Here is a 21,860-nt window from a genome sequence, read left to right as displayed (position 1 = left end):
ACACGGCGGCATACGGTGGTGGCAGCGATCAAAATAATTTCGCAGATCACTTTCTCTGATGCGCATCTCCGTCGTTTTCGCTGTTACACTTTCTACCGACAAAAAATGGCTTCGATAGCGTGGCTCGGAAGCGCGTAAACTCGAACTAGAACTAACACTCCACCGCGTTAAACTTTTTAAGTTTAACACTTTTACTGCCACGTTGATCATATATGACCGATCACCACGGGTTCTCATGTGACACCACGGTGGTCATTGGTGACCGGAGCGCTTGAACTTCTTACAATTGTAAAAATTGAATGAAAATTGACAGTTAGGGCATTTTGAATATAACCGATAAATAGAAGATACTTTGAAATAAAAAGTGCCCCATTGAACAATTAAACATTTTTAATAGAACATCAATAAAAAAAAATTAGAACAAATATTGCATCTAACGGTGCACTGTGTTTGCATCCATATCTTTGAGGTGTAATCTACGAATATTATTATAAACACATCTTAGAAAATAATTGTAAATGCTGCTTTATAATCATATAATTAAAGTTAAAAGTGTGCACATACTTTACTGTTATATATAGAATGAGCAAATACTGTTTACTAATATCTTCCACACGTTTCAACAATATATTCCGCACGTTTTGCTTACGACGAAATAACGAATGCGAATGGTTGGTTGAAATAAACGAAGCCTTGTTATAATATGTCGCTATCAATTGTTACCAAGGAGCCACGGTGGTCACCTGTGGTCACCAATAAGTTAAACGATCGGGGAAGAATATTGTCTTACATTATCAATTTATTATTATTTTGTCATTATATGCTTTGAATAATAAAAATACTCCAGTGACGTCCTGAGCGAAACATGTGATTTCGGCGGCCAAGTCAAAATGTTAACAGGAAACTTGATGTTCGATGCTCACTTTTACTATCCGACGTGTTTTTCGACCGAGCGATAGAACACGTCAATAATCGAAGATGCTGATTTTCGAAGAAGCGATCGAGCTGATTCTCACAACATCGCCTCCTTATCTTTCTCCTGCCGCTCTTGGTCCTCGAGCTGTAAGTCCAATCTCGCTTTTTTCTTCTGTCACACTTCGTGTTATTAGGTCTTTCTTGCTTTTTAGCAGAGTATCGCGTCAGTATCTTTCTGTATACAATCTCCTACGCTGTGTTTTTGCATCGAATCTTTGCACTGTTTTTTTTTTTTTACATCAAACCTTCGTAATTATTGTCTTTCTCCATCTTCCACGTTTCCCGCCATTTCACGTCGAATCTTCGTAGTTACTTTCCTTTGATGTCAGCTGCTAACGATCGAGGAACGATTTCGTCGAAACGACTGTGATGAAACTTTGATGGATGTTTTTGGAACGGAGGTTCGAGCGAAGAACGAAGATAGACCGTTTCCTCGGCAACGTTCACTTTCAACGCTATCGTTCGCTCGGATAAATCTTGACGGGGCGGAACTATATTACAACGATTCAATGTCAAGATTCAGAGGCCGGCCACGTCTTTCTGGACTGGTGATTTGGGTCAATGACGAACACACCACCGGAGTAATCGCTTCCCGTCCCTTTGATCGGGCGCTATTGCGTTCCCTTCCTGTTTGCGAAAGTGCTCTTGCTTGACGACTTCACTATGGCGTTAATGTTTCGAATCGTTATACTCCAGCACGCTGCTACGTTTAATTATAGAACGTGACGAACGTGAAAGCGTTTCTTTGTCGCTTCAGGGTTTTCTGCGAGTGCAGAGCGAAGTTGGCTCCGTGTCCGATTATGAATATACCTGCAACATAAATCATTTCTCATAAGTGGCTATCATTTATCGAGTTCCCGCAGAAATTTCATTCGAGGTCAAACCAATCTCCGCTGCATTTAAAACTGCTTGCTTTTTTGTAGATAAAAAGCATTTCATAATTCCCCTGCTTCTTTCTTTCTTTTCTTCTTTGTCGCAGTGTTTGCAACTGTCTGGGCCTCCGCCCTTCATTTTCGTTCACTGCGAGAATCGTTTGCTTGTCTGTTATTATTCGCATACACGAACCTCTTGACAGTCTAACTCGTAAAACAAGCCCACTTCTTCGAATTTGTCAATTTCATAGTCCAGGAACATATTGTTCGATTTCTGAGGAAATTATCGTTACATAACAACACATCTGCATGAGTTTATTTGTCGAAGAAAGACGGTATACATAGTCATAAATTCTTGATCCTCGCACCTTCTTAAGTATATGCGAACATCTATTCTATATCGGTTGAAACAAATAAATAAAATCCACGTGCTATTACTCTTATAAGTAGCAGTGTATGTTTCTTTCAAGAGATGCTAAACTTATATTTCATAGGAAACGTAATAAAACTATATCTGTGTCAGACCTGTACCTCGCGAGACCATCTATGGCTCGCCAATCAGTAGAATAATCCTTCTTAGACAAATATTCCCTGTTAGAATAAGATAGACGGCCAAGAGAAGGCCAAAGAATAGCAAGTGTCGCTCAGCTCTATATAATATAATACACCAATATAACTTTACCAATATAACTCTAGGAAACTGCTTATCTTCTTTTGGACACAAAACGCGCGAATCTACCGCCAGCCTGACCTAAATCTACCGTCAAACCTAACTCGAGCCTATATTTCATGGAAATTCAAACCAAAATATACTTTAGTTTCTCACTGGAAAATTTCTCCGCGATCACGTCGCTACTTTTATTCCTCTCCAATCCACTCCAATATACGAAAACGTCGATCCCCTTTAGACTCACCGTTCTACGAAAACGCCGATGTTTCCATCTATAGAAGCAGAATGCATCTGCAAATCAACTGCAAACCCAGCCGAACCCAAACCTAATTGAAACCAAGGTTTCTCAATCCACAAACCACTTCTACAACGTCTAATTCACGCGGAATGCAATATCGCCGAGCAAATTGATAAACCCCGTGTATTCCCGTGATCTGCGCTAGCTGTCGTGTGTTCATAGGGGAATTAACAGTTCCATTGGCAACTTCGATCGACTGCTGGCAGTACGTTACGTAACGCGTTTCGTGCGCCAGGGAACAACGATCGGCCACGATTAGATTAATTGGACGCATTAGACTAGTTTAAACTGTATATTTCTCGGCACGCGGGAAGTGTAATGCTGATCGTAAACTGCTGTACGCGTGCATGCGAGTACGCTTATGGATTTCTGAAGTAATTGAGGGCTGTGCGGCAATAAGGAAACTCTGTACGTTTGAACTGTATTTATTGGAGGAGAAAGGAGGATATAAATTTCGTATTCAAAAGCTAAGGAGAATTATTATGAAAATTAATCGAATATCCAGCTGCTTTCTGTACAGGATACTTGTTGGCTTCGTACGGAACGTGACAATTAATTCGAAGTATCAGGGAAACGGAGGATCGATCGATCGGAATTTTACATTCACGCGAACAGCACAAGTTCGTACATGTACGTTGTTTGCTGAAGAAATTCTAAACGAAGCTCGTCGAGAACATTTTTATAATGGACGAGGGAATTCAGTAAAATGTGCAAAAATTTGAGTCTGATTCGTGAAATAGTTTATAGAGTGCGTGGAGTCGGACGATGATAAATGCAATTAAAGATTTATATACGTATTTCTTTATTCCCGTTTACCTTTCGGTTTACATTGCACGAACGTACACTTTAATAATCACAGCAACATCCAACAGCAGATTTCATAATATAAACGATTTTTATTATTGTCTTTCTTTTTTTTTATTTAGTTTTATTTTGTATTTTTGAGACTTTTATTATGAAAGAATACACAGCTTTCTCACGATGTTTAGAGTGACTTTACTTGATGGTACAGAGACGTTCCAGTTCTTGGACGTGTAATTGATTAGTGTGGAAGATACGCTCCATTAAGAAATTAGAAATTAAAAGTTATTCAACGGCTCAATATGTTTTGATTATCCAACGACTCGATTAATTATTCATGCAAAACGTAGTTTCACTGTCCTGTGCAATGTTCCAGATTGATACTTAGACATCGAAGCCCAGGTGACTGAAATAACTTTGGTATGATGGTATGGTACATTATCATATTTGAAAAAGTAATTTAACATCGATCGACTTCGAGCCAATTTTACTTATTTAGATAGAATTTATGTCGATTTTTAGCGTACGTTCCTTTTTGTTCGTTTCACTCGAATTACTGGCAAGTGCTCTTTATTGCAGCCGTCTCTTTAACTGGCGATCAGTTGCGTAAAAGCCGTACGTCCACGGGCCAGGAATGGCACGCGTGGAATTCCACGCGAAACGGTCAATGATATTTCCAATTCGTTGCTGCCTCGTGCACGAGAGAGTTGAAATTTCCTGCTGGATATAACGTACATACGTGCGGTTTCTCTGTGTGTGTTCACACGCGAGAAAGAGCATTTAGAGAGAAAGAAAGCGAGAGAGAGAGAGAGAGAGAGAGAGAGAGAAAGGGGTAGAGCGGAATTGGAAGACTTGAATTTGAAGAATGTTGTTTGAGTTTGGTGTTGTGGGTGGCGGAGATTGGAGGAAGATGGTTCGGTCGATTTATTGGGCGATTAAGCAATGAGCTGAGTTATGCAACGCGGTGAGATATGTGGCCTTTGTACGTGTTACGGATATGTAAATTCCCTTCCGTCTTTTCGATGCTCGAAATTTTTGGATTTCGACGTGTTGTCTGTAGACAATGTTTCATTAGACAACACTTGATTTACTTATTGAATAATAAATAACAAATCGAAATAATATCCTAGTTGTGAGTAACAATTAAATTTCTTATTTAAATGAGGGTAGCTTAAACGGCACCAGAAATAATTTATTTATTTGTATTTATTTCTTATGTGCAAGTGAAATTTCATCTTCCATTTGGACTTAATTGGAGAGAAAATGATAGTATACGAGTAAATTGATTTTTGGTTTTGTCTTAAACGTTTCGTGTTATGCAATGAAAAAGTCGAGAAGGTAATACGGTTATTTTTCAATAGATAGTTGGCAATTCGTACTTGCTATTAAAACTACTCGCTTTTCGTTGTCAGAAAGTTATATTTGATTTGGAGAGCGTTCGCCGTAGCTAACGAACATTGTTAAAAATATATTTATGCAAAAATAAGTTTGTTGGACGATCGATAACTATTACGTAAATGTAAATTAGAACAATAAATAAGAAATAAAATTGAATTTCTGAATAACAATTGGTTTCATTATCTCAAGTTACGTACTTATACTTGTCGAGATAACGAGTAATTTATTTCTATTTTTCATTTCAGCTCTCAAATAACGAGCGAGCCTCTATTTAAATAACTATTTCAATAAAAATTTATTCAACGATGCACAACGTTATTATTTGATATTAATAAAATACGCACAGTAATAGACACGGTTTTCGTATATATTAAACTATCATGGAGTAATTTAAAGACTATTAGTTAATTAGATTTAGTTGGTTTAATTCGAATGGAAAACCTTTTGGGTATTCGAACGAGAGACGAAACTTATAATTCTGTCAAAAATCGCACAACAAATACGCAAATACTTAGTTTCCCTCATGTTTGCCATAAATACGATTAAGTTAACTCGAGACAACGTTTATGACGGTTCTCCGCTTATCAAATACACATCTTGTACCATAAATGTAACGACTCGTAGTCACGATAAATGCGGTTGATAAACTGAAAGGACTATGGCTGTTAATGAATGCAACGATGTTCGTAAAAGCGATGATGCGTTCGTTAACCTGTTTAGCCTCTACGCATGTAACACGTACTTTCTTATCGCTGTACTTTATGCTTCGCGTTATCTGAAGTTGAAGACGAAGAAAAATGAAAAAGAACCGAGGAAACGGGGTCGTTGTATCCGGCTACGTTTTTACGATCCGGATTTTACGATCTTCTGACATGAATCAGGCGACGAAGAAAGCACACGAGTCACGTACGTGCGAATTCTGGAAACTTCCTACTTCCTCAACTTTTCAAATTCTTTCATTTAATTGTTTCCTTTTAGAAGTTTCCCTTGTCGTTAATCAAATGCTTTGGCATTCAAATTTCAAGAATTCATTGGAACTTTAATATTTTTTAATCATTTTTTGAAGGCCCATAATCCTTTCTCCTTTGCCTGCCAAATATCTTTACCAGTTTAGTTTCTCATGATTAATTCAGATAATCGTAGTACCTTGAGTATTCTATATTGCGAGAAGAAATGAGAGAGAAAGAGAAAAGAGAAACGAGGAGAGAAGAGAGGGGAAAGGTCAAAGAGGAATAGGGAACAGTTTCATAAGCTGTGTGGTCTCATATTATATCATACTTTCGTGCTTTTATATCTCTTAGAGATTTTATATTGTTAGACTTTTATATATTTTACCGCACTTCATGTTACATTTATTTGTTCCGTTTGTTGCGCCGTATTTTATATCGGTTCAGGCGGTGCGACAATACGAGTGGCAAAGGCGTAGAAAAATAAGAAACGTAAGATGTACAATTTAAGGTCAAGTTTTAAGCGTTGGTTTCAAGCGGAAATGTGAAGTACGAGAGACGCGGTTAGCTTAGTTGTCGTCGTTGCAAATTGTTGCACGCATTTTTACAACGATACGTATCTAGTCTTACGTTTCCTTTTAGCGAGGTCTGCGTCTAACGTTTGGAAAAACGAGTGAGAAATTAAAACCAAAGAGAAAAATAGCTTTCCAGCTACTGTGCTAACTCGCAGGAGAAAAATAACAATGGAAAATAAACAAATAAAACTAACAGTACCTCGAGTGTCTCTGACGAAGGTTTCCGTCCAGTCCTTGAACCTACAAGTTAACGCGAACGTTAGACTCAAAAGTTAAACGCGTGCACAAAGATACACATCGCCCTTGAATCACAAATGGACCTTACACGACGAAGAAACGGATTAACGACTGGCATTTCTCCAGGACCGGGACGCCACCACGCGTTTCACCGCTTGTTTTCGGCAACTTGCATACTCTGTTGTCCGAACAAACATGTCTTTATATTTTTACAACGGATTTCGAGAGTCACGAAGCGACGAAGACGAATGATGGAAGACGAAGGTCGACCTTTATCATGGCGTACACGGGACTGGAGGATTCGGCTCAAGGATCCAGCGAGTTCCGTGCGATAGTTGTCTCGGTCTTTCGTCTTTTCTTCGTTGTTATTAACTTTCGAAACATCACGGGCGTGTCCTTACGGTTTCCATCCTGTCCTTCTGGTCAAGATACCGGGCGAGGGCGATATTTCACTCGGCCCCTCCTTTCAACGACGCCGCTTTCAGACAAACGTTTAACTCGCGGACTTCGTTACCCTCTGTCTGGCCGACCTTACGCGGAGAAAAATGCCAGAACAGCGGATATCTTTCGTATATTTCGTACACGTTGTTTCAACTTCGTCGTTCGATTTTGTTTATTAGCTCGTTAGACGGTAGAGACGAATTAATAGGTTCTCTGCGTTTGGCTAGAATTTGAATCAGCATGTACCTGCAGATCATAAGCATATAATCGATTTTTCAACGTGGGAAAATATCTTACAATAGTGATGTGAAACACGGACGTGCAGTTTTGCAACGTAGCATGGGTTTACTATCTATTCGTGCAACTATTTTTTATATTGAGATATGTATAATTTTGTGTGCTAGACTAGATTAGCCGCGTAGTAGTGAATATGAGTGTACGAAAGTATGTGTGCGCACAATTTTTCGAAAAACAGATGTACGCAACTGTTCCGTTGTCAGTGTGATATATGGAAGATGGTGAGACAAAGAAAGTGCTGAGACGCGTACAAATGTATATCGACGAAGATCCTGGAAATCGTTTATTAAATAAATCTAAAACTATTTTAATATGAATTCTGAGTGTAACCTTGGTATTCCTTTACTTTTATTTCGGCGATTGAGATCCACAATTCTCAACATTTTAGTTCTGCGTTTCTATTATGCGATGGGTGTAAGGTCGATACGTAGCAAGAGAAATTGATGATCTTTCGTTATAGGAAAACTATCTTTCGATAAATTCAAGCAAATAAATGGAGTTTTAGTATATCGTTGTAGGTGTAAATATCGCGTGAAAATTATTTGCTAGCACGCATTCGATAGCAGGAAAATTATTTGTTAGCTTGCAGTATCGTATGAAAATCGTTTGTTAGAATGGAGCATCGTACGCAAGGAAAGTCGGATCCAGGGCTGATGGCTTCTGTCAAGATGATATTGTCTCGATTAGTATATCGCACAGTGATATGTATTTCATTGATCGATGATATCGTACCACGATATTTTAGGCTTTTCAATGTTTATCCGTGAATTTTGAATTCTGAGTCGAATGGAAGAGTGGAAAACGGAAACGATATATTTCTAATGCCTGGCACGTACAATGGTTTTAAATAAACGAATTGATAACGAACGACATCGTTGTGAATCAGTTTATCTTCTGGAAAACAACGCCGTGCGTTTATTTAATTCTAACGAGGGCGTACCACCGTGTGTTTTGTAGAGTTCCATTCATCGTGTTTGTTATTCGACAGTTCAAAAATATGTATCGTCGCTTAGAGAAGAAAAATAGGGCAGAAAAAAGAGGGAGGGAAAAAGTTATCGAAGCGGTGAACGTTTGGTGTCATTAGTCGAGCGATGGTAGTTAGCTCGTTACATAAATTTCAAAGTTACGCAACTGCTGTATCTTGGCTGCATGTTTCTTTAATAACTAAATTATCCTCGTGCACCGTTATTACGCGGTTTCTTTAACGTTAATCATACTATTCTTCTGTCGCGCTCTATACCTTGAATTAAGAAGTTATGAATTAGGAAAATTTGTTGAGAGAAGTTTCTTAAACTACCGGAATTGTTAGAGGAGCATTTTAAGCAAATTTTGCATTACCTTCATAAATTATAAACACCAGAAATTCTTCGCCGTAAGATCTACGAATCTCACAAAGTTTCTGCCGTGGTGAGATCCATACAACATCTTTGTTATGCAGCTAATCCACGAGTATTCTTTTGCATGTTCTCAGCCCACAAATTATCTGCTGCGCAGACCCCACAAAGATTTTATCATAAGAAGATTGTCAAAAGCCGTAACATTTTTATTGTAGAATTAACTGATAAATTTTTCACTGTCAAGGATCTATCCATCTCTTCCGCAAATGTTTCATTACAAAGACCCACGATTCCACAAATCTTTCATCAATGCTCGCGCATAGTCTGGCAAATTTACTACGTATAACGAACACGTGGAAATAGTAGAATCATGTTGAAAAAAGATATTAATGAAATCGGCAGAAAATTCCCTTCGCCATCTTCCGTGCAACCAAAAACTCGTGATTTCATGCACGAGACCTTTACCATAAAATCCGCAAGTGCCACATAGATTTTGATATTGCAGGATCCAGAAAGTGCATAAATTTTCTGTCGGACAAAGAAATAGGTAAATTCTACGAATGTTTTTTTCTACGAGAAAAACTTCTGATCCCACAGATCAATATGTGTACAAAGGTTCGCGAGGCTTTTCCTCGTATTTCCGTGGCCGATGTGTCACGTGGCAGGGGAACGACGCGACCGCGATTCACGAGGTAACAATCGCATCCATCGACGGGTACGGGAAGGCCGTGTGTGTCGCGTGACAAACAGCTGCCACGCATTCGTGGCACAAGTCGCGTGGGCACACGCGGCGAAAGTGTCTTACGCGTGCGAAACGTGCCAAGGTCGAGAATTGGCGCGTAACGTCGCTTGTTCCGCCGGATGTCGAAATGCTGCACATTGCGGACCAGACCAGCTGAAACTCGTATCCACCGAAAGTTTCTCAGACTTGTCGATTCGCGCTAATTTTTGTTATTGTTCTATTTAAGCTTTCTGCGACGAATTTTTTTTTTTTTTTTTCGTTATCAATGAATGTATTTTTTTAAATAGAACATATTAGTAGGTTCGCATTCGAATATTCTTAGCACTAGAATTACGGATAGTTAACACGAAGCTATTTCTAGTCCTTAAAAAATGCTGGTCTTTAAAAGATACATAATAATAGAATATTTTTATATTTATTGATTTATTATTTTCTTACAGAAGGAATTCCATGTTATGTAGTAGATTTTTGAAATTATTTATCCATCTGGGATCCCTAAACGAAGTTTGACACATTTATAAAATTTTGACTGGCGTGGTATTTCTAGTGTTAGCATCTAGCGATCTAGCGACCGATCCGGAATTTCCTTGATAATTAATATCATCATATCGAATGATACACAGTGGAAAATTTTAAAAACATATGGGTAGTTGTACAAAACGAGGAAACTGGTTGATTGGGGTTCGATAAACAGATTGCAGGACCCTTTTACACTTTGACAAGTACCAGTCATTTTGATTGGTATTGGTATAAGTAGCCTTGATACAAAATTATTTGGAGTTTGAATACATAAAATATAAAATAAAATTCATTATATTATTCCTTCAGTTATCGTTGCGAAAGTCATTACGTCATTGCGAAAAAAAATATAACACGAAGTAGGAATTTTAAAATAAAATTGTGAAACCAGTCAATTTGACTGGTGTGATAGTTCTAGTGTTAAATAGGTTATAGTGGTAAGAGAAAGAGACACAATTAACTGAACAATATTTCTGGAAGTTGCACTGCGACGTATCGTGTTGTTAGTCTGGAAAGGGATTATACGACTGGTACTAATCGACACTAGGTCACAATTTGTACCAGCCTCATTGTCGGTATCGGTCTTGGTCTTAAGCTGAATTTACGCTGTTTCATTTTGGAGGAACATGGCGAATGAACGCTGCCTTCATCCTTGTTTTATACGCCGATGAGACGAGGATCAAAGCAGCGTTCATCTGCCGTATTCCTCCAAAATGAAACAGCGTAAAGTTCGCTTTAGTCTCAGTTTAGCTATCACTCCCAATTTTAATGTTAATGTAAGTTTCAGTGATAGTTTCAGTATGAATATCGATATCGGTCCCAATTCAGTCTCAATATCAATGTCAGTTTTAATCTGAATGTAAGTTTCAGTGAGAATTTCAGTTGCAGTATCAATATCAGTGTCAGCTGCTGTCTCAGTATCAGCCTCAGCCTCGATACCAGGCTCGGTATCGGTATCAGTATGAGCGTAAATTTTAAAGAAACGACGTTGCGTATGCATCATTGTAACAGCTGATGGACGTTATGTAAATAAGCAACATAAGGAGACGTAAAACGAGCGTCAGTAATTGCGGTATCGTGTTTGAACGAATCATTAAATAAATTGATCGTGATTAGAGGCTGATAGTTTCTGTCAGCTCTTCACCTCGCGCTCGATTAAAGTTACGCTTGGGTTGCAGGTCGAAGTGTGGTCTCGATTCGCTGGTTAACTAACTTCGTAAAAAAAAAACTCAAAGACGGTAGGCTGTATGAATTTAATTGACAGTTGCCCTCTTCTTTTACAGCCATATCGAGCAAGGTTTTCTCCGCGATTACGCGCGAATAAGCGCTAGACAAGCGGAAAACCCATCGAAGATGCATTTCATTATCGAGCCATTAATCGCGAAACGTTTCTCAACGTTCAAGAAAAATTGAACACGGTGACCTCGTTTCACGCACTTTCCTCCGAGTTTTCTTCTTTCTTTTTCTCCAGCAAACGGAACACATGGTGGTCTGTCTAATCGCTGAAAGTAGAAGTCCCGTTCAGTCTCTTCCTTTTATTTCGTCCAATGCCGGTTACTCGTTTCTCTAAGTAGTAATTATGCTTTTTCTTTTTTTTTTCCTTTCCTCTCTTGCTGATCTCAGAAATAGAATACTTCATATGCTATTTTGATAATTAGGTACACTTTTCCTTAAGCAATTATTGCTACCTTCTCTTTTCCGGTGTAAAGCTGTTTTTCATGTTTCCTTCATTATTATTTTCTCTAAAATGTCTTTCTAAAAATGACAATTTTCTAATTTTTCCATTGTAAAAAAAACCTATCTTTACGCCTTTTTACTTTTAATTGTAAAAAGAAATCAAGATAGCACTTGCACGTTAATAATCGCTTTTTTCTCTAACTGAAAATTGCCATTTCTCAACTTTTCCAATATGAGAGTCTTTCTTTTTTATACTTTTAACTTCAAAAAGAAATCGAGAGATCACGATAGCAGTTCAATATCAATCGCTCTTCGCTCCAAGCAACGACTCCATCATTTCCCAACTTTTCCAACGGGAAAAACCGGTCTTCCGTTTTCCCTTATTTCCTTTTATTCTCGATTTCAAAATTCACGAAAAAGAAAAAAAAAGAAAAGGAAAGAAATAAATCGGAAGTACGATTTATTCCGACAGCATTTCAATGCTAATCCAAGTTCCATCATCGCAGTGGAAAATAATTCTGATTCGTTGGGTCGCGTGTCTCGTCCATCGATCCGCCATATTTCTCTTCGAACATATCCGGAATGTTCGAACAGACAGGGTTTCCATCGGAACGAGAGTGGATCATCGATGTCGTTTATAAGGTATTTCGCATCCTTCACTGACATTCCACGCACATGCTTATGCAAAACAAACGTGTGCATGGGCGTAATCGATAGAGACGGCAGCGACTTTGTCGACTTCACCCGAGAATAGCAACGCGACGGGCCATATTCAACGATGACGCACTTCGACCACGATATTTTTTCCCTTTTCTCGATGAAATTCGCCGTCTGTTCGATAAAATTGTCGCTCCACGCGATCTTTATTCCACGGCTTCTTAAATGGTTCATCAGTGTCATATTACCTTCCTGCTTCATTATTAATTATTATGCTGTTGCATAATAAATGAGTCATGCAGGAAGAACATTGATTAGCTTCATTGAGATTGATTGCTCGGCGAGAATCTTGATCGTTTGAAAAATTAAGTACTATTCATGCACTGGCGTGTTGATACATTTTCATGGTTGAGAAACTTTCAGGAAATTTCACGACAAACTACTTGAAAATCAGCTTCGACCGAAGACTCTGTTGGTCGATTTTATTAAAAAGTAAAATTTTTTTTTATATTGCATAATCAGTAAAGAGAATTACAAATTGAAGGTTTCTGAACTGAGATGGGATATAAATACGCGAACGAGAAACAATCGCGGAACGTTTTATACTTAATTTGAGAAAATTGCTGAAGCGTGATCTGATTTAAAAAAGCAATTGGATATAACGAATATCTTTCTGCCCGTTGCAATTCCTTTGCTTCGTGCGCTATATTCCATTTCGTTCGTTCGTATATTAAATATTAAATGCACTATTACACGTTCGTTTACAATATCTTTTGACAGTATTAATTTGCTTTTGTATTTTCAACATGAGATATTTATGCATTCTAGCGACGTTAAATTCTTTCCTTTTCTTCATTCCAATACGCTGTGTTTAACGTGATATGCGTTTTATCTCGAATGTACGAAGAAAACAACGGAAACTGCGCAATTAATGGAAAAATATTTATTGTCGTGTTAGTTGAAGGTATTAATTAATTTTATAGCAAAATAGACGGTAATATTTTTTTTACTAATATTTCGCTTGCTTTATTCTCTCGGTTATGATAACAAAAAGTTCCATCTGCTTGTCACGAGCGTTTATGCTTCCAGCGGCAGCAGCACATAAAAGAATAATCGAGCAAGATCGCTGTGGTGCGTATAGGGGAATAAACTTCCAGCAGGAATAAACCTCCCATGATCCTGCACCTCCATACGACATACTGTGTCGCGTGGAAAAGGTGATACGACGGAAATGATGCTCTTGATGGTTTTACGGGCTGAATGGTTTTTATGGGAACATTCGCATGTTCTTCTCGTATTACTATACATACAGCATGAGGAATCGCTATTATAAAAATTTTGCTTCATAAATGGCCGCCGATTCCATCGAGGAGATAGGATCGTATGGCATGTTTGGTCATTAATAATAATACAAATTATTGCTGAAATAATTTGCAGATGTTTTAAGTGGGAAATTATTACTGTAGAAATTTTTCTGTACAAATATCTCCAGTTTTAATGGAAGATAGGCTCGTAAGGTATTTTTTTGATCGTCGATATGAATATAAATTATTGTTCAAAGATCTTCTTTAGATATTTTACAGATATTCCTTATTGCTCATTAATAAAGATAAAAATTGTTGCTCAAATAAGTTGTAGCTGTTCTAAATGGGAAATTATTACCGTAGGAATTTTATTTCACAAATTTCTTCGGTTTCGATGAAATGCAAGATCGTAAGATATTTTCGATCGTCGATAAGAATGTAAATTAGTGCTGGAAGATTTTTTTTTTATGTACTTCACCATGGGAAATTGCTATTGTATGGGTGTTACTTCGTAAATTCCTCGCATTTTGATGCGAAAATGGAATCGTACATTCTTGATCGTCGATAAAAATACAAATTGTTGCCCAAATAGTTTGCGAATGTTCTAAATGGGAAATTATTACCGTAGGAATATTATTTCACAAATTTCTTCGGTTTCGATGAAATACAAGATCGTAAGGTATTTTCGATCGTCGATAAGAATGTAAATTAGTGCTGGAAGATTTTTTTTTATGTACTTCACCATGGGAAATTGCTATTGTATGGATGTTACTTCGTAAATTCCTCGCATTTTGATGCGAAAATAGAATCGTACATTCTTGATCGCCGATAAAAATACAAATTGTTGCTGAAATAGTTTGCGAATGTTCTAAATGGGAAATTATTACAGCAACAATTTTACCTCATAAATATTTCCAACTTCGATGGAAACATCCTCGGCTGTAAAGTACCTTTGCGATCGTTATTAAGAATATTTTACGTTATAAATGGTCCTGAGGGAGAGGAAAAGTTGCAAGACACGTTCGACCGTTGATAAAAATATAAGTTATGGCTAAAAAAATTCGTAGATATTTTAAATAGGAAATTATTGCTATTGGAATTTTATTTCATAAATATCTGCAGCGTCTGATAGAAAGATAGGGTCGTAAGATATTTTCCATCGTAAAGAAGAAAATAAATTATTGCTCGAAGAATCCTTAGATACTTTACCCAGAGAAGAACCTATAGAATATATGCGTGACTAATCATTAAAATAATCACCATACATTCTACGCACTAAAATAATATTCCAAGAACTGGAACACAAGATTTAAAAAAAAAAATCCATTGCCATGGAATTACACACTGAACGCGATAACAATTTTTTGAGTAGCTAACTCAGTGCCAGTATTAACGCCTTGAAACCAACGAGTCCAAGAATGCTTCGCGTGCAATGTTAAGAGCGAAATACCGGTCTGTATGGAAATAGAAAAATCCTGGTCAAATGTTAGCGGCGACCGTGAAGAATATAGGTCAGTGGCATATTATGTGCTACATAAATTTGCATAAGGTTGCCTCGTGACATAAACCAGAGTCCACGATTCGTTTTCTTGTCTCGTTCCATGCACCGTTCGTTACTCGTATCGTTTCTCCGTCTTCTTTTTCCTCTTTGTTCCTTGTTTTTTTTTTTTCATCAAATTTTCCTCTTTGTTGCTTTTACGGTGGACAAACACGAGCTTTAATCCTTTCTCTACACAAGGATGTTCGATCGAAGTGCGCTTTCATCGAGTTTCGACTATGTATCGTGTGTGTACCATTGGCGGGATTTTCGAATATCCGTGTGTACAAGATTTTGGCACGTTTGTACGCTTTGCGGAATTATAGCGGCTGGGAAACTGTACACGCTGGAAATTCAGTAGTTTAACTGGAACAGCGATATGATAGCCGATCGTTCGTATAGCATTATGACAGTGTCTCGATTTATGGCTTTAATCGAGGATACAAGAGTTTGATTAATGCAAAAGTACACAATTGTGGCGAGACATTGTACCCTCTGTGTATTCGTATTGAATGGAAAATTCTTTGTCGTGGAAATGCAGAAGGTTTCGAAAGGGGGAAACATTATCAAATCATCTCGAACAGTCGAGAATAATCCTGTTTGTGTTCTCTTCTTGATACTCGATACATTTTTCAATTCGACGAGTTATTATAGTCGAGTGGAACACGGTAACGTCTTATTCCATCTAGCTTCTTTCATTTCTTGAGATAAATAAATTACTTGCTATTAAAAATCCATCGAATTTTCTATATCGCTGACATGTTGAGGGTAATTGAATAATCCAAGTGTAGGAAGTTATGGGGTGAGAGAATGATAAGACGAGGACGAGAGGATAAAGTTATGACAGCAGGATGAATGGATCGTTCAATCCTTGGAATTCAGTTGTCCAGATAATCTAATTTTTTCAATGAAAAGGACAGATATCCTCCGAATATCGTAAAAGGCTTCTGTGTCTGAAAATTTGCTATACAATAGAAATATCGTGAAGTTTTTACATCGATTTATTTATGATAACATTATGTTAAATAGTTTCCTGTGTAAAGTCTAAATTACTCGAACGTAGAACTTTAAATCGAAGAACGAACGTCGCTAGATCGAATCATTCGAACTCGAAGAATTCTGTACGTTTACACGGATTCGTGGAATTCGATAAACATGTAATGTAGATAAAGTGTAGATATCGCGTCAGATTTTTCTGACGATTGTAATCGAACGATTCAGCCGAGTTGGAAGCTTCCGCGAGCAAGTGGAACGGTTTCGTCGTTAGACAGCCGGAAGTCGATGAGATCGACAGAATGTTTAAGTCAAGATCGAGCTTCATTGGGGTCGAGTGGTGAACCTGACATTGATCCGAGGAAAAGCGGGTTATGGATTCGCTGAATGCTCAAGGGGATATGCGACCTTGCAGGCCTAAGGAAAATACGGTAAATCTGAAAATTCTTTCGTCTACGAGCGTATGGTGAAGGATCAAGATTTTTATAAGGAAACTTTAAGCAACATTCGAACTCTATGTTCATATTTTTGTCATTGCATAAAATTACGAAATGGCGAACTGGCATAACACAATCTTGCTACATATGCGATGGAACCTCGTTTGCTTGCATTCAGCGAGAAATATGACTGGGACGTAAAAAGTAGGAAAATTTCTGCAATTTTGAGCGAAGAAAGATCACCTTCGATGTAGCGTACGATTTCTCCATAATATTGAAAAATAAGAAAACGGTGGCTTGTCAGGGGCAAAATATTATTTCGTGCTGGAAAACAATTTATTTAAAACATTTATAAAAATTTAAAGGATCAGGATATCAAAAATATCGTGCGCTACATTGTAGACGTTATGTTTGTTTAAGTTCGCAGAAAAATGTCTTGCTCTTTACATTCCATCGACGTTGTGATTTTTCTGTCTTTAAAAATTTTGTTCTCTCAACTTATTTAGATATTCATAATGAACTAAATTAAAGTGATAAAACTTAGAGAGACCAATCCTGAAAAAGAATTCTTTTTCGGATAGTTTTCACATCCACGACGTAGACCACAAAGAACGCTAGAACTTTTAATTTAATTTTTTCGCTCTATCTTATACAGTTTTTTTTAAATATTCACGATAATACGAAAAGTTTAGATTTCATTGGGGAGGTTTTTTTAAACCCCTGGTATCCTTTTTCGGCAGGAAAAAAAATTGTTCCGTTATTTTCATCACATGAATATTTCCAGAAAGAAGTTCCAAGTTCTTTAAATTTTCGAGTTACTTTGCTAGCGATCATAAAGATACAGAATCCATAAATATTTAAAGAGACTATCGATTAATTTGCAGTTGAATAAATGAAATTTCATATCAGAGAAGTAACTATTCTATTATCCGAAAGTTATCCAAACTGTTTCATTTATTTATTATTATTTTATTTATTTAATTCGTATTTTATCTATTATTATCTATGAATTATTGGTTCGTATAAAGAAGGCTCTACTGTATTATAATTTTACAAATTCTCATTCACAATTAATGGAAATTAATTGAAGCTATTAAAATCTCGCTGCTTCGATTCAGGAGAATCTCAACTTTAGAAAACTCGTAGAAAATTTCGCGAAAATTCGTCGCCCAGTATAATCTATTATGTTTTAAAGTGTAATAAATTTAGCAAGTCTAATCTCTCTATTATGCGCCATTCCGATAGACAATACGGTTTCTCCTAACTGTTCCTTCGTTTCATCTGTTTGAACAAAAGACTAAATGTCGCTATTGTCTTCGTTTTCGAGGTAACCTCGTGTTTCCGCAAATTACGCCGTCATCGTCGACCGCGTGACAACTGTTTTCCCGAGCCATTCATCCGGATGTCAAGTGTTATCGTGCTAATTCGCGGAAAACGTGCCAGTCGCCAACAACGTAATTGGCTGGCCGTTTTTTGAACCCCTCTATTATTAGCTGATTTGACACTTGTCTACCGACACTTGTTAACGCGTTCTTCGAATGATGCAAACCTTTTGTACTTTTTCACGCTTCGTCAACGATCTCGACGAAAAGTACCCTAATTTATTCTTTTGAACCGCTTTCCATTTCTTCTTAATCGATGTGATATCGTTATTGAAATTTCTACATTGAAACGACATGATCTTGAGTTAAGGAGATATCGTGATTCGTTGGAAAAATTGTTTAAATCAGCTATTTAATTAATATCACATTTTTCCGTAAATTGTGGGTTTATTTTTCAAATAAAATACAATTTTCTAGAATGTCGTATATGTAAATAGTAAAAATGCTTCTGAAATATCGTATCTTTCGTGTGTCGCTTATTTCTTTTACGTCATTTCTTTTTTAATCAACGTTTCCCCTTTGATCATTGCGACCAGAAATTCGCAGAATTAACAGATGTTAGCCCGTGTAAATCTGTCTTCTTGTCATCTGCCTTTCATCACAAAAGTGAACAGAAATGATATCGAGACGCGACGTTAATTATGTCTTAATTAAACGCGCCTGCTTTATTGGTCGAGAACGTTCGATAAAAATTAAGAAATAATCTTCTCTGTTCACGTTAGAGAACAGGCTGTGCAAATAGAAAGCAAGCGAAAGCAGTGCGTTTAAACTGCTGCTGCATGCGTGATGCAACTGTAAACATCGTGTGTCGCACATCTGTCACAAAATTAATGGGTAAAATGCTCTGAAATTCATCATACAGGGATTATTTTGTACGTAACATATTTACATAACATATTTCTATAATAAACATATAGCTGTTTAAGCCGATGATATTATGTAAATAATAATAATTATTGGAGCATCAAGCAAGAATGTGAAGGATTTTGCTCTTTTGTTTTAAAATTGCCTCTGGCAAAGTAATGAATGTTTAACAGAATGTAACAAAGTAATTTAACAGAATGTTAATTGGATTGATTACAGGTACTGATCTTCCTCGTTTAATAAACTGAAAATCATAATACTGTGTTCACTGTTATTTTTCGTACAACTATATATTTTATACAAAATATTCAAATATATTTTTTAAAAATGACAGTAAGATACATTATGCTTTAACAGAGCATTAAAGTAAAGAAATATTCTACTCAATATGTATACATAGTGTTAGAAAGGAAAATAATACAATGCAAATACAAGAGAAACACAAATTACAGATGGTGAAATTTTGAGAGAAACTTGAACAATAATTTATCCAAAACACACAAGTAAAGTTCTTTAATATACGAGAAAAACATCTAAAATTATTTATTATTAACTTCTAATAATATCATCAACTTCTTTCGCAATTCTTCGGGGTTTCTTCGAACTATCGAAATACAGTGTGTCCTGAAACTGGTGATATAACCGGATAAGGTGATTCTATGTGAAAAAATAAGTAAAAAATATAGAATAAAATTTTTTCATATAACATTTAGTTTCCGAGGAAATGGAGTTTGAAAGTTGGTCGGGTATATACTTGAACTATGGCTAAGTAGCGATTAGGTATGAGTAAAATAATCAACAAGAGGTTACTTTAGGTGCGAAAATGAGTCAAAAATGTAAAATAAAATTGTTCCATCTGAAGCCTCGTTTTCAAGAAAATAAAGTTTGAACATGTTTGTTTAAGAACTGGTGCGCGCGATACATTTTAAAATTTATTCTTCTCGAAGGCAAAGCATCCTATGAAGAAATTTTAATCTACAGTTTTAATTTATTTTCACGTGAAATTTAGTTAATGAAATCTGTTCAGTCCGCAATTAGCCAAGTTTAAATATACTTGTCAGATTCTCAAATTTGGTTTTCTCGGGAACCAAGTGTCATACGAAAAAAAATGTATTCTACGTTTTCGATGTATTTTTTCACATAAAATCGCTCGCCACTCGATCGTATTACAACCTGTTACTGAACATAATTGCTAACCAGTTTTGTAATACCATCGACCTCTTTTGCAAATCTTTAGGGCGCCCTCAGGCATCAGACTATCAATATATATTGTCAATATTACAAGGCTCTCGGTTAAAAGGATCAATATGCATTGTCAATATGTATTGTCGATACGATATTGTCAATACGTCATTGCCAATATTTATTGACAAATCAGGTTTTCGTTGAGAAGCTCGTAAATGTTGACAATATTATCGATTGCCTGACCCTTGCGATTCTTCCAAATTATCAGCTTGCAATATGGTCAACTTGTCTGTACCACTTGTTATTTATGATCGTTATTTTTTACTCTAACTCAGTCCTCTGCAATATTATACTAGGCTCATTTTGGAATATGCTTGTATTATCTGGCCGCCTTACCGCAAATCGTATGCTTAACAAAATTGAGTGTATTCTATACAAATTCCTTAGACTCGCTGCTAGACATTGCGACTGTCGTCTGCCTCTTGTTTCTCACGTTTGTGACTTATGATTCTTAGTATTAGGTTGTCCGAAAAGTTTCTCTCGTTTTATGAGGAAATAATAGACGCACAACGCTTTTTGTTTTATATTAATTTGTCGAATTACGTACGATCCATTCTGTTCTGTTGAGATAAACACCGCGACATTTCACACACTTGGTTTCACGTTTGTATGAAGCTGCATTGTTGTAAAAAACACGTTTGCGAAAGAAAGATACTTCTTTCTGAAGTAAGAATCTTCAGTCATTGAGCGATAGAAGGATGATGTTTGCTGATATTTTTACTCGTAAGATATTCCAGGGTGTTGTACCTTGTTCTCACATTATTCAGCACTATGCTCTCTGAACGCTGCTTTCAGAATTCTAAATAATTTCAATTTGCTTTATTCCAAACAACGCACGGCATGTGGCTATTTTAATTGTATAATTGAATTGTATATAAACGTTTTTTTATTATTATTATTATACAATTTGTCCAGCTGGACATTTGGTAAATTTTTCTAATTTAATCGCTAAATAACATGTGGATGGCTACCCCCAGCGGGATACCATCTTCGAGTTTGACTATTTTATTTCTTTAGCGAGGTCAGTGCTGTGTTTTCTTTTTAGTCTTCTTTCTATGAGAGTTTCGCTCGCTTCAGCAGCCAACTGGTTTGGATGTGTTGCCGTCCTTTCCTGGTATTTTTCTGCGTATCTGCCGACATATAAACGTTCAGTCGTATAAATCGCGTAGCTATCCATGTGGTAGCGCGTTCATTCGACGACTGATCCATTTGGTCAGCCCTTTGATTCATAAAAACTCTCCTTCATACGCTTGCTATAGTTGCATGCGTCTAAATTTGAACGTCCACCTTTTTCCTGTGACTTACACCTTTAAAATATACGTTTTTTTATTTCTTGTATCGTATACGCGAAAAAAAATTTTTCCCCCGTGAATAAATAAATAATAATAGTAACACCATAGTAACTAATAATAATAGTATAATAATAATGTACAGAAGCGTTCTGTTGCTCGCTAATTACAAACAGATATTTCTGCTATCGTCGCAATAGAAATTCAAAGCAACAGCGAACGCTGTAACTTACGTTAATTCACGAGGCTTTGACTAACGTCACCGTGTTTTGACTAAAGCAACAATTTATCACGTCTCGAGTGATATAGCGCGCATCTCGAGATATAATTCACGTTTAAGCCGATCCACTTGGGTTTTCCAATTCG

At 36.8% G+C, this 21,860-nt stretch overlaps 1 protein-coding gene and 1 long non-coding RNA gene across 7 annotated transcripts in view; one reads left to right on the top strand and one right to left on the bottom strand.

Moving 5' to 3' along the window:
* LOC126872127 (TLD domain-containing protein 2) overlaps window positions 1-21,860 on the top strand; it is a 302,759-nt gene that overhangs the window by 93,967 nt on the left and 186,932 nt on the right. The gene's annotated exons all lie outside the window — the stretch shown is intronic.
* LOC126872172 (uncharacterized) lies at window positions 1,133-7,781 on the bottom strand. The gene is made up of 2 exons (XR_007691890.1): window positions 2,762-7,781; window positions 1,133-1,785 (listed from the first exon to the last, which is right to left on the bottom strand). It is a non-coding gene; the product is annotated as an uncharacterized LOC126872172 (long non-coding RNA).

Source organism: Bombus huntii, chromosome 12 (assembly GCF_024542735.1).
Source record: "Bombus huntii isolate Logan2020A chromosome 12, iyBomHunt1.1, whole genome shotgun sequence".
Lineage (NCBI taxonomy): Eukaryota > Metazoa > Arthropoda > Insecta > Hymenoptera > Apidae > Bombus > Bombus huntii.
Note: the sequence above shows the minus strand (reverse complement) of the source record. Positions and strands in the feature narration are given on the sequence as shown.